This window comes from Triticum dicoccoides, chromosome 6B (genome assembly GCF_002162155.2).
Source record: "Triticum dicoccoides isolate Atlit2015 ecotype Zavitan chromosome 6B, WEW_v2.0, whole genome shotgun sequence".
Taxonomy (NCBI): Eukaryota; Viridiplantae; Streptophyta; class Magnoliopsida; order Poales; family Poaceae; genus Triticum; species Triticum dicoccoides.
The window spans coordinates 418,894,962-418,908,633 of NC_041391.1; positions in this window are offsets into that span (position 1 = coordinate 418,894,962).

Below are 13,672 nucleotides of genomic sequence, written 5' to 3' on the forward strand. Positions count from 1 at the left end.
CGGTGATTCAGAAGATTCATATCACCAAGAGCGGGCTGACCGAAGCCTGCAGCAGCCTTCTAACAGGCTTTGAGGTAAGAAGTTTTAAAATATGTAATGTAATACCGCATAGACATTAGCTGCTGATGCTCGGTTCGGTGTTCGAAAAGAAAAGCCGGACTGAGGATCTAAAAAGATATACGCAGGAGTTCTAAAAATTATGTCAATATGGGATTGCAGGCTGCGCTGCTGACCTCTGCCGCATTGACTGCGGAGGTCGGTGCTTTGAAGAAGGACCTCGAGCGGACCGAGAACGAGCTCGGTCTTGCCAAGAAGCAGCTCGAGGACAAAGAAGGTGAGTAACACCGTATTAAATTTGTACCTTACAGAAAAGGATTTTGGTTGCAACAGAAATAACAAGGATAACATGGGCACTGTAGGGGCCATGAACAAGGTGGCGACCCTGAAGGAGGCCGTGTCCGCGGCCGAACGTAATGCGGATGCGGAATGAGCGGAGCGAGAGAAGCAGGAGGCGCGGGTGGCGGAGGTGCGGCAAGAGCTCCAGGCTCTCATGGAAAAGCATGAGAGTTTGGAGCGCGACTCGAAGACTCGAGAGTCTGAGCTTGCCTCGGCTCTTGAGAGTGCCAAAGCCGCTAAGGCCGAGGCCCATAAGGCCCTCCAGGAGATTGAGGCGGTTAAGAAAATAGCGGCAGGTAAGGCATTTTTCACGCAAAGCAAGCATGTGAATGTGAATTACCTGTTACTTACCCGAATTTGGAGCTCTCCAGGAGCGTTTGCAGATCTGGCTTGCAGCGTGTCTGATGCCGCCGCATTCTACTGGGCCGAGGAGGGGAGCTCAACGGAGAAGGTCTTCTGGTCTCAGTATGCTGAGGCCGGACATTCGGTGCCCCTTAGCGACCAGCTGAAGCAGCTGGTCGAGCTCCACAAGGTAGCCAAGCAGGCCATGAAGGGCCTCATAGTCCGGCTGTGGCCTGAAGAGGCCATGCCTGGGAGCTACTTCGGCCTCGTGCGGTGGCTCGTGGATGCGTGCCCTTGGGTGGAAGTCATCAAGCGCTCCTCCTGCATTGAAGGTGCCCGTCGGGCCCTTGCCCGCATAAAGGTGCACTGGGGCAGGCTGGATGCTGAGAGGCTTCTGACAGACGCGCCGCCGGTGGGCAAGGAGTATCGTACGCCCGAAATGTATTATAAGAGTGTCCTGAAGGGTGCCCGCAAGATTGCGGATGAGTGCCCCAAAGATGTAATATTTGAGTAGACTCGCAATGTGTTATCTTGTGCGCTAAAAACTTTGTTCATATGCGCTAAGCAACACTTATTAATTTAAAATATTACCTTCTGTGCGGCCGTTTATCAAATCTGAGAGATGGCAAGTCGTCGACTTCAGCCCCCATCCCACGAGTGCTGGGGTGTTCGGGATAAACTAGAGCGCTCTTGTTCCCATTTTTGGGTCCATCTAGGGAGGCGCTCAACACAACGAACAAGGCAACCAGACTTATAATGCTTGAACACTCTCACTTAGCCATAGAATTCTATAATTTTAAATTTTGGCAAAGCCCCTAGTGTTCGGAAGACCGAGTTCGGGGCGCTATCCACGCCTGGGCCAGACGAAGCCGGTTCCTCGCTCTAAGCGGCATAAGTCTTTAGGGACACGAATAGACCTCTCGAACAGCGACCAACTCTCGCCTTATCATGACGGTCAGTTTTAGCTTTCTCCACTGAGGCGCTTGCCCAGCTCAACCGGGGCGCAATCGCAGTGGTTCTCCCAGTGCTACCTTAGCCGATAGAACGGAACATAAGGTACCAAAACATGGGAGCCGGGCAAACCCAACTATTGACCCAAGACATGATTCGGAGCCGATGCATATAGTGCTATAAGTTCGGGGTGCCGCACTTGTGAAAGTGTTCGGACTTATCACACCATAAAGCGGGGAACATAAGCCCCTGGTGTATTCGGCCGTACCAAAGTGTACGGATGCAAAATGTCATAAATGAACATATATGTAAAAAAGGGATGCAATTATAAGCGAAAAGTGATGCATTGTTTATTCAAGAAATTCTGCCATGAGTGCAGAACGATACAAATAGTGCGGTAAGCAAGGGATTGGACTATTAGACATGTCCCCCTCCAGGGGTAGGCTGCGGAATGGTGTATTTAACAGATTTAGTGCTCATAATGGAGACCACCTGAGTGTTCGTCGTAGCCTTTGTCCTTCCCTGGCTGTTGCATCGTGAGTTTGGCAGATTCACCGCCGGACAGGGTCTCTGGTGAATGGAGTCCTGTGGATAAATAGAAAAAAAGGAAAACAAAAAGAGCGACACACTTGGGAGCCCCTGGTGTGGTTGAGCCGCACTCTGGGCCTGTTGTGGTCGTGCCCCTCCCCCTATGCCCATGGTATCTCCAGAGCGTAATGATGTACCGAAGAGCTGGTCTTGCAATCATGCAAGGGCTGGGGTTGGGGCCGCATTGCTACGCATGCTCGGAACGTGCTAGGTGGTCTTGATGTATGTTGCTCCGGGCGCGTTTGGCCATGTCCGGTCGTTTAACGGCCGGACTCGAAAATTGCCTTAAGAGGCTGCTCTGTACTTCTGCCGCGAGAGCCGCTGTGTGTTCCTCCGTTCGGAGGGAGCGTTCAGTGTTTCCGTTGACCGTGATGACTCCACGAGGGCCTGGCATCTTGAGCTTAAGGTATGCGTAATGCGGCACCGCATTGAACTTTGCAAATGCGGTTCGTCCGAGCAGAGCGCGATAGCCACTTCAGAACGGGACTATGTCAAAGATTAACTCCTCGCTTCAGAAATTATCCGGGGATCCGAAGACCACTTCCAGTGTGACTGAGCCTGTACAATTGGCCTCAACACCTGGTATGACGCCTTTGAAGGTCGTCTTTGTAGGTTTAATCCTTGAGGGGTCTATGCCCATCTTGCACACTGTATCCTGATAAAGCAGGTTCAGGCTGCCGCCGCCGTCCATCAGGACTCGAGTGAGGTGAAATCCATCGACGATTGGGTCTAAGACCAATGCGGCGAATCCGCCATGGCGGATACTGGTGGGGTGGTCCCTTCGATCGAAAGTGATCGGGCAAGAGGACCATGGATTGAACTTCGGGGCGACTGGCTCCATCGCATATACATCCCTAAGTGCACGCTTCCGCTCCCTCTTGGGTATGTGGGTTGCGTATATCATGTTTACCGTCCGCACTTGTGGGGGGAACCCCTTCTGTCCTCTACTATTCGGCGGTCGGCTCTCCTCCTCGTCATCGCTATGCGGCCCCTTGTCATTGTTTTCGGCAATTAACTTGCCTGCCTGCTTGAATACCCAACAATCCCTGTTGGTGTGATTAGCTGGCTTTTCGGGGGTGCCATGTATCTGGCAAGAGCGGTCGACTATTCGGTCCAAATTGGACGGACCCGGGGTAGTTCTTTTAAATGGCTTTTTCCGCTGACCGGGTTTTGAGCCTCTGAATCCGGCGTTGACTGCCGTATCCTTAGTGTTATCGCCGTTAACGCGGCGTTTGTTTTTGTTGCCACGCGACCTGCCATTGCAGTCCTTGTAGTCCAGACTGCCCGAATTTTTGCTGAGGTTGTTACTGTGGGCTAGCCAGCTGTCCTCCCCTGCACAGAAGCGGGTCATGAGTGATTTGAGGGCTGCCATGGATTTCGGCTTTTCCTGTCCTAGGTGCCGGGCCAGCCACTCATCGCGGATGTTATGTTTGAAGGCTGCTAGGGCCTCTGCATCCGGACAGTCGATGATTTGATTTTTCTTTGTTAAGAACCGTGTCCAGAGCTGTCTGGCCGATTCGTCCGGCTGCTGAATTATGTGGCTTAGGTCATCGGCGTCTGGTGGTCGCACATATGTGCCCTGGAAGTTGTAGACAAATGTGGCTTCCAGGTCCTCCCAACACCCAATTGACTCTTATGGCAAGTTGTTAAGCCAATGCCGAGCTGGTCCTTTAAGCTTGAGCGGGAGATACTTGATGGCGTGGAGATCGTCACCGCGGGCCATATGGATATGAAGGAGATAATCTTCGATCCAAACCGCAGGGTCAGTTGTGCCATCGTAGGATTCAATGTTCATGGGTTTAAACCTTTCGGGGATTTCATGATCCATTACTTCATCTGTGAAGCATAGTGGGTGTGCGGCGCCTCTATACTGGGCAATATCACGACGTAGCTCAAGAGAGCTTTGTCTGCTGTGTTCGGCCCGGCCGGAGTTGCTGTATCCGGCGCGATGGTAGTCGTCGTGGGTCGTGGGGTGCCCACGTGATCTGTAGATAGATCTTGATTGTCTTGCCTTGTCCTCCAATACGTCTCGCAAGTCCGATGCATTCCCCCGTGGCTTCGCGCTTTTTGAGCGGTGCCGGGGTACGGTTCTGGTGGAGGGCCTAGATGCCTCTCTGTCGCGGCCACGAGGTGGTCGGTCTGCCGTATTGTGCACCGGTGACAAAGGTTTGTATGCCTCCTCCTCTAATTGGGGGAGCAACTTGCGTTTTGGGTAGCTTTTGGAGGGGCATTCGAGTTCATGCTCTTCGGCCGCGAGGACCTCGGTCCATCTGTCGGCCAGCAGGTCTTGATCAGCTCGAAGCTGTTGCTGGTTTTTCTTTAGGCTGTTTGCCGTGGCCATTAGCCTGCATTTAAAACGCTCTTGTTCGACGGGATCCTCGGGCACGACGAATTCGTCATCGTTGAGGCTTGCCTCGTCTCCGGAGGGAGGCATGTAATTGTCATCCTCTATCTCCTCGTCTGCCGCCCTCTCTTGAGGGCTGGCTTCTCCGTCCTCCTGTGCTGAATCTTGCTGGAGGGGGTTGTCTTCGGCACTCTCTGGGGTGTTATTATCTCCGGCGCCAGAATCTCCATTCTTGCTGTGGCGGGATTTAGAGCGGCGCCGCTGAAGTCGGCGCTTGGGCTGTTTCTTAGAGGAATCTGCCTCCGCTGCTTCTTCGCCGTCCCCGTCCTTTGGGATGTCCACCATGTATATGTCGTATGACGAGGTGGTCTTCCAGTGCCCCGTAGGTGCTGGTTCTTGATCGTCTCCGGCATCGTCGTCCATACCGTCGATGTCTTCGGAGTCGTAGTCTAGCATGTCGGTTAGGTCGTCGACAGTGGCTACAAAGTGGGTGGTGGGAGGGTTTTGAATTTCTTCGTCGTCCGCATCCCAACAATCCTGACCGCAGTCCGGCCAGGGCTCTCCTGATAACGAGAGATACTTTAGCGAATTCAGGATGTCGCCAAAGGGTGAGTGCTGAAAGATGTCCACAGCGGTGAACTCCATGATCGGCGCCCAATCGGATTCGATTGGCAGGGGCGCAGGAGGTTCAGAGTCCGGCAAGGAGTCCGGCACCTCGGAGTCACGAGCTTTGCAAGGGACAAGATCAGTATTCGGCTCCATCGCCATAGAGATTGCAGGCCCCGAGGCGGTGTCTAGCCACCTGTCCTCGATCTGCACGGTCGGCTTCAAACTATGGGTCAGAGCGGACTCGTGTGCGGCCTCCAGGGAACTATCCGGTAGCAGAGCTAAATCATGCCCACCGTGACAGTGCAGCGCGCTTGGTTGTGGCTCGAATCCATCGAAGATCAAGTCTCCGTGGATGTCAGCCGTGAAGTTTAGGCTTCCAAACCTGACCTGACGGCCAGGGGCGTAGCTTTCGATCTGCTCCAGATGGCCAAGCGAATTGGCCCGCAGTGCAAAGCCGCCGAACACGAAGATCTGTCCGGGGAGAAAAGTCTCACCCTAGACTGCGTTGTTGTTGATTGAAGAAGCCATCAAGCCTATCGGTGACGACACAGAGGAACTCTCAATGAAAGCACCAATGTCGGTGTCAAAACCGGCGGATCTCGGGTAGGGGGTCCCGAACTGTGCGTCTAGGCGGATGGTAACAGGAGACAAGGGACACGATGTTTTTACCCAGGTTCGGGCCTTCTCGATGGAGGTAAAAACCTACTCATGCTTGATTGATATTGATGATATGGGTAGTACAAGAGTGGATCTACCACGAGATCAAGGAGGCTAAACCCTAGAAGCTAGCCTATGGTATGATTGTTGTAATGGTTGTTCGTCCTATGGACTAAACCCTCCGGTTTATATAGACACCGGAGAGGGCTAGGGTTACACAGAGTCGGTTACAATGGTAGGAGATCTACATATCCGTATCGCCAAGCTTGCCTTCCACGCCAAGGAAAGTCCCATCCGGACCCGGGACGAAGTCTTCAATCTTGTATCTTCATAGTCTTGGAGTCCAGCCGATGATGATAGTCCGGCTATCCGGACACCCCCTAGTCCAGGACTCCCTCAATGGGGTAATAATATGTTTAAGTGTTGTTCTGCTGCTTTCAATTGCTGATTTTTTTAATAGTTGGTTGATGATCTTCCAATTTGATTCGTGCAGAAAAGGGAGGATTCTTGTGATTTGTATTTCTGGGAAGTTGCTGATGTGGGGGAATGTAACTATGCTGATCATTTGGTGAGCCAAGGAATCCCAATACCAACAGGTAGGGGTGTTGGACAAGTAACTGAAGGAACGGAAGAAGAGGAAGATGCAGAGCAGATGGTTAAAGATGCAGTTCCTCTGAGCATGGCCAAGCAACAACTGCTGAACTGCCTTGACAGCAATGGGGAGATGAAAGAGCTTGTGAAGATAATGGGCAAAATCGATGTGCTCTGTAGGATGATTGTCTCTTTATTTGCAGTGTATGTAGCAAGTGATGTATTCAGTGGCTATGACATGAGCACTTTGCTGAAACTAGTAATGAATGAAACATGTGTAGGAGGCTGGGCGTAGTGTTGTGAACATCTAATGATTTCTATTAACCGAAATCAGGGGGTATCCCCTTTTGCTCATAAATAAATAAGCAGCAGAGGCCCTTTTGGTAATAAATAAATAAATTAGCAGAGGCCCTGTCGGGTCAGCTTTGTTCTCATTCGAAGACGTCGAGCAAATTGCAGTCCAACAAACAAACTATGTCATCAAATTCAAGTTTCACAGCCAAATATGAGTACAAATAAACAACAATGTCATCATGTTTTAGTTGTCATACAATCACCAAATGCAAATCGGCATACATAACAAGTGATTTTCTCATAGAAAAATACTAAACAACATGTTCATCAGGTTTTAGTTGTCATAGCAAACACAATTTCACATAGTGGATAAAAACGTCTTCTGACAGGCAAATACGACAAAAGCAATGTAATCATCATCTGCAGCGGCAGCGTCAACATCTTCGCCATGTGTATCAGTCTGAATCATAATTCCCCACGGTGTCATCTTCTTCTTCGTCCTCAACGTCCTCAAACGTTGGCTTCTTCTTGATCAACTCTTGTATGTCCACAGCACGACAGGCAATCTTTTTGCCGGCGTAATTGACGTGATGGTTCTCAAAGATATTAGGAACATCTGTGTTATCTTGTACATCAGGAGCAGTGTAAGCATCATATTGTTGTGCAACTTCATTAAACGAATTCCTCTGCTCAAACCTTTGCAATACTCTCCAATCATCACTACGTGCAAATGTGTCTTCCAAGAAAAATATCTGTGTTTCTTGATTTGGCAAAATAAAAGGCTCGTTGGTCTGGTACGTCGCGTTGACATTGATGTATTTGAAGTAATCATCAGCTCTGGGTTTTGTGATCCTGGAAAACAGGTTATACCAACGACAGAACAAGAGAACCACACACCAATGATCCTCGAAACTGGAGATATATTGCAACTAAACAATGTCTGTTATGTTAGCATACATTTTAGTTATCTCTTTGTCATACGTATCCGTGCTCATGATGGCACTGTTTTGTGTCTTCCTACCTTTGTCTCGTACAAGGGTGTTGGAGTGCACATCTCCAACATTGCAAGATTCATAATGTCTTACCCGAGTATCAGGACCCATTGCTAGTGAGTAAAGGGCATCATCGACTGCGTGACCATCCTCCTGCATCTTCTGAACCTATGGTTAGAAAATAGACAAGCTGATCATCTTATGTACTCAATATATTAAAAAACTGACAATGCAATTAAAAAGCTTACATGACTCTTGAACCATTAAGCAAATCCTGCCACAACCAGTTTGTCAATGTTTCTTGGATTTTGCGGCAATAACTCCTTTTTGTAGATGCTGCACAAGATAGTGATCGCGTCAAACATCTAAATATATAAGAATGTGCTGCAAGTTTAGTAGATTACGATGTATAAGCTGCAGTACTTAGCACTTACTTGATATAAGGTAGTACCTCAGGATAGTTATTCAACACATACCAAACCAGTTTGTCCTAATCTTTAGGTTTGTCCTCTTGTCTACTCTTCCCTGTAACTCAAACAGAATAATCGAAAACATTCAGCCCGGGATTGTCTTCACCCACCTCTTTGCTAAGCTGATCAGCTGCTGCAGTGTATTTTGATCAGAATGTCAACGCTTCTGTAGCAATATAGGCATCTGCAATGGAACTCTCGGGTCTAGCTCTGTTCCTAACATAGCCCTTGAAAGTGCCTAGCCTCCTTTCAATAGGTACATCTAGCCATACTGTACTGGACCTCTAAGTAGTGCCTCATCAGGTAGATGAACAGCCAAATGCACCATCACATCAAAGAAGGCTGGAGGATATATCTTCTCAAGGTCACATAGGATAGTTGGTATCTTATCTCTAAGACGCTCCAAAGCATCTATCCTAATATTTCTATTGCAGAGTGTCGGTGTACTAGAGTAGGGGTACCCTAGTATCCCGAACTTGTGCACGGGCAGTTGTATCACCTCGCGGCAGGGCTCGCCGGGTCACCGCCAAGATCCTCCAAGGCTCCTTAAGAAACAAGATCCCGGCAAGAGGAGCTTGCCGGGAAACCGTTCAAGAACAAAGTATTCAAGTTAGGAAGACAAGGCCCCGGCAAGAGGAGCTTGTCGGGAAGGCCAGCCAAGGCATCACAAGAAAGCTTGCCGCGACGCACCACGCGCCCCGGCAAGGCTCGGTGAGCGACAAGCTCCCGGACCCGACGAGATGACAGCCGTGGCAAGGCACTTGCCGCGGCAAGCGGCCACTCCGCGCCCAGGCTCCAGCACATCCACCAACGTGTCGCCCTGGGACCCTTCCAGGCACGCGTGGCGGGAGGCTGTGCAGCCAGCGGTGCGCGGTGGCAAGCGGCGCTGACAAGAAGGCCATCGTGGCGATCGGTGGCGCCCCTAACAGTCTCTTCTTGCACTGTTTAGACGATGCAGACGGGCATTCAATGCTCTTGTCCCCTGCCGTCAGGGTTAGGTATGATACACTGTATCCACAGTAGAGGTAGTTGTACCTACCGCACTATTTTTCCATTTTTAACCTTTCTGTCTACATTGCCACCTGTTGGTGACCCCTTGAACATATAAAAGGAGGCCCATGCACAACGTAGAAAGGGTTCGACTCATTCGAAGCTAGCAACACTCTCACGCTCGGTTTGGCAGCGCTGGTCGCTCCTGAGCAAGAACTGAATATACACCTAGATGCAGCAGTAGGAGTGTTATCTCTCTGGAGAGCTCCGAAGCTGGGTAAACTGCTCGTGTGCACTGCCTCGGTCCGCTCTTCGTGTGACCTCCGCCCCCCGCCGAACCGAAAGGGGCTCGGTCCGCCGGCCCCATAGGTGTTCATGGATCAGTTTCCCCGACATCTTTGGCACGCCAGGTAGGGGGCGTCGAGATTGTGTGAACCCGATCCGGTGTGCACGCGAGCTAAATCTTCATCGACTTCATCGACATGCCGTCGAAGAAAAAGGCTTCGGAGGCAGCTGTTCCGTCCGCGTCGTTTCCACCGCCACCGGAGCAAACGGGCGGTGGAGCGGACGCCAGCGGAAGAACGGGCGTCGACGAGGGTGCTCACAGCGCTGCCAAGTCCAAGGACAAGGCCGCGCAGACCTCGGCGTCCGTACGCGCACCGCGCCCATCACAGGAGGCGTGGGACCAGCAACATCACGGCGTTCGCAGCGCCATACGTCCGTTGGATCAAGATCAAGCAGGTGGTTCTCGTGGCGTCCAAGACCAGCATGCACGCCGACATGCTGGCCCGAGCGAGGTATGGTCGCCTGGACGGGATACTGCTCCTTCTAACGTAGTTAGGAGTCCGAGCATGTCCCGTTCCTTGCACCGTTCGCCTCTACCGCCAACCACTCCAGCGGAAGCCTTGGCGCGAGCTCAACTGCTTCTAGATTACCCTCCGACGGCGGACAAGACCAACGAGTGGAGGGCCACTATCCAGAGTCTCATCGGCTTCGCCAACGGCAACACCGCGCGGCAACCAAGCACCTCGCTGCCGCGGCAAGACTGTCGGACGCGAGCCGATGGTGGCAAGATCGATGGGGGTGCAACTTCCATGCACTCCCCTCCACGAAGGCCAAGATCGCCGACTCGCCGGATCCACCCCGACAGCGGTTCCACCGCGTCATCGGATCCACGAGCTCGCCGAGATCAGCGCCAAGTTCTCCACGAACGGCAACAAGAGGACGCTCGTACCCGCATCGAGCGCTGAAGAGAAGCGCGATGTAAATCTGACCAGCGCGCTGGGCCCTCTGTCGACATGCATGCGCCAGGGGAACCAGGCGACTTGCCGTACGCGGTAGGTTGCCCTGCATTCACCCGTGAGCTGCGGCAAGTCCAGTGGACCAGCAAGAAAAACTTCAAACCCGACGTACCGGAAAAGTACTACGGCAAGTCGCATCCGTCGGAGTTCCTCAGCATCTACACCATTGCGGTGCAGGCTGCTGGGGGACGAGATGACAAGATCCTTGCCAACTATTTCCCGCTGGTGCTCAAGCCTAACGTCAGATCCTGGCTCATGCACTTGCCGGACAACTCCATCTCCTCTTGGGCAGATCTATGCCATCAGTTTGTTGGCGCCTTTACCGGCGGCCACAAGCCACATGACCAAGAGAGCGACCTTCATCTGCTCGCCCAGAAGGAAGGAGAGTCCCTGTGCAAGTTCATTCAGAGATTCAGCCGTGTACAGCACAACATCCCAGACGTCCACCCTGCCGCGGTCATTAGTGTGTTCCATCAGAATGTGCGAAACCGCGGGATGAGGAAGGAGATGGCGATGTGCAAGATCAAAGACATCAGCGAGCTTTATGCCCTGGACGACAAGTGTGCACGTGCTGAAGAGGGGAGGAGGCTCCCCGGAGAGAATAAAGGAGCAGGAGGGTCTGACAGTGAGGATACCGCCCCGGCAAAGAAAGGTCGGCGACGGAACAATAGAAGGAAGAGGGGCAAAGAAGTGCTAGCTGTCGAGCAGTCCAGCGACGGAGGTGGCGCCAAGAAAGCCGACGCTAGTAACTCCGGCAAGGAGGCCCAGGCTGTGGCTGCCGCCGACAAGCAGGACAGCTCCGGCAAGCAATATTGCAAGATCCACCATACCAAGGGTCATGACCTCCAAAGGTGTAAGAAGGTTGAGCAGCTTGTTGAATAGCAGAAAGCTGAGTACGAGCGGCGCGACAAGGAGAAGGCCCAGGAAGGTGCTGGAGGAGCCAGCAAGAAATGCCCCGGCCGGGGGGGACGCCGCGGCAAGGCCAAGCAGCGGCAAGGAGACAGAGCTCCCCGCGGTCGCGACAAGGACGAAGACGACGATGACGACGAAGATGTGGATGATGATGAGGCCGATGAGCAGGAATTTCAGAAAGCCACAGAGGTCCTCTGTGTTGACGGTGGTGCTTCCCTGCATACTTCGCACCGCCAGCTTAAGCAGTGGATGCGGGAAGTTAATGCAGCGGAACCATCCGTAGAGTCACGCAAGCCTCTGAAGTGGTCCAGCACGCCTATCGTCTTTGATATTGAGGACCATCCTGATCGCATAACTGCGGTCGGATGCTTGCCGATGTTGGTTTCACCAACTATCCGCAACCTCAAAGTCACAAAGATGCTAGTTGACGGCGGGGCCGGCTTGAACCTGATCTCCTCGGCGGTGCTCCAGAAACTCCAGATCCCTGACAGCGAGCTCGAAGAAACCGGCACATTCCAAGGAATCAACCCGGGAAGGAGTAAGCCGAAGGGAAAAATCACACTGCCGGTGACATTTGGCAGCGAGCTGAACTTCAGAACTGAGAGGGTCACTTTTGACGTTGCTGACTTTCCATTGCCCTACAATGGGATCCTTGGCCGACCAGCACTCGCCAAGTTCATGGCGGCCTCTCACTATGCATACAACATGCTCAAGATGCCAGGCCCGATAAGTGTCATCTCTGTCCCTGGCGACAAGAAGGATGCCCTTATCTGCGCCGACAAGATTTACCGGGAAGCAGCAGCCGCAGCTGATCACAAGTCACTTGCCGCTGAAGCTCCCGGGGGGAAGAAGAAGACCAAGTCCAGCAAGAGCTCTGATGCCCACTCCGGCAAGCGCACCTCTTCGGAGTGCTGCGCTACCGTCGAGGACGCACCATCGAGCTCCACCGGCAAGTACAAGAAGACGATGGCAGCTCCACCTGAGACCAAGAAGGTGTCCGCCAAGGAGGACGGCACCGGTGGTACCTTCACCATCAGTGCCACCCTCGACCCAAAATAGGAAAGCGCACTCATTGCTTTCCTGCAGGCGAATGTCGACGTGTTTGCGTGGAAACCGTCTGATATCCCCGGTGTTCCCAGGAAAGTGATTGAGCACCACCTAGCCGTTTGTCCTCATGCGCGGCCCGTCAAGCAGAAGATTAGGAAGCAAGCAATGGAGCGCCAAGAGTTCATTGCAGAAGAAATCAAGAAGCTGGAAGCAGCAGGCCTTGTCAGAGGAGTGCTCCATCCCACATGGCTGGCCAATCCTGTAGTTGTGCGCAAGGCCAACGGGAAATGGAGGCTTTGTATAGACTTCACTGATGTCAATAAAGCTTGTCCTAAAGACCCCTTTCCCTTGCCGCGCATAGACTAGATTGTTGACTCCACAGTCGGATGTGATTTGCTTTCATTTCTTGATGCATACTCAGGATACCATCAGATCTTCATGGCAGAAGAAGATGAGGAGAAAACCGCATTCATCACCCCATGTGGCACATACTGTTTCGTACGGATGCCCTTTGGGTTAAAGAATGCTGGTTCCACATTTGCAACAGTAGTCCATGTCGCTTTTGAGCCACAGATACACAGAAATGTGGAAGCCTACATGGATGATATAGTGGTAAAGAGCAAGGACAAGGCGACTCTGATTCAAGATTTAGATGAAACCTTTGCAAATCTGCGCAAGACCAACCTCAAGCTCAACCCCGAGATGTGCGTGTTTGGAGTCCCTTCCGGCAAACTTCTCGGGCTCTTTGTGTCTCAGCGGGGAATTGAAGCCAATGCCGACAAGATCAAGGCCATCGAGCAGATTAAAGCACCAAAGCGCATCAAAAATGTACGAAGGCTTGCCGGTTGCGTGGCTGCTCTCAGCAGGTTTATCTCTAAGTCTGGTGAGCGCGCCCTGCCGTTTTTCAAAATATTGAAAAAGGAAGGTCCAATGAAATGGACTCCGGAAGCGGAGGCTGCGCTGCAGGACTTTAAGAGGTACCTGTCCTCCACTCCAATACTTGTCGCACCTAGGCCACAAGAGAAGTTGCTGCTGTATCTAGCAGCAACCAATCAAGTGGTTAGTGTTGCGTTAGTAGCGGAGAGGGAGGCGGACGATGAGCCAGCAACCGTGGCAAGTGAAACCAGCGACAAGCAGGGGGCTTCGCCGACAAGCCCTGGTCCCGACAAGGATAGATCTGTGCAGACA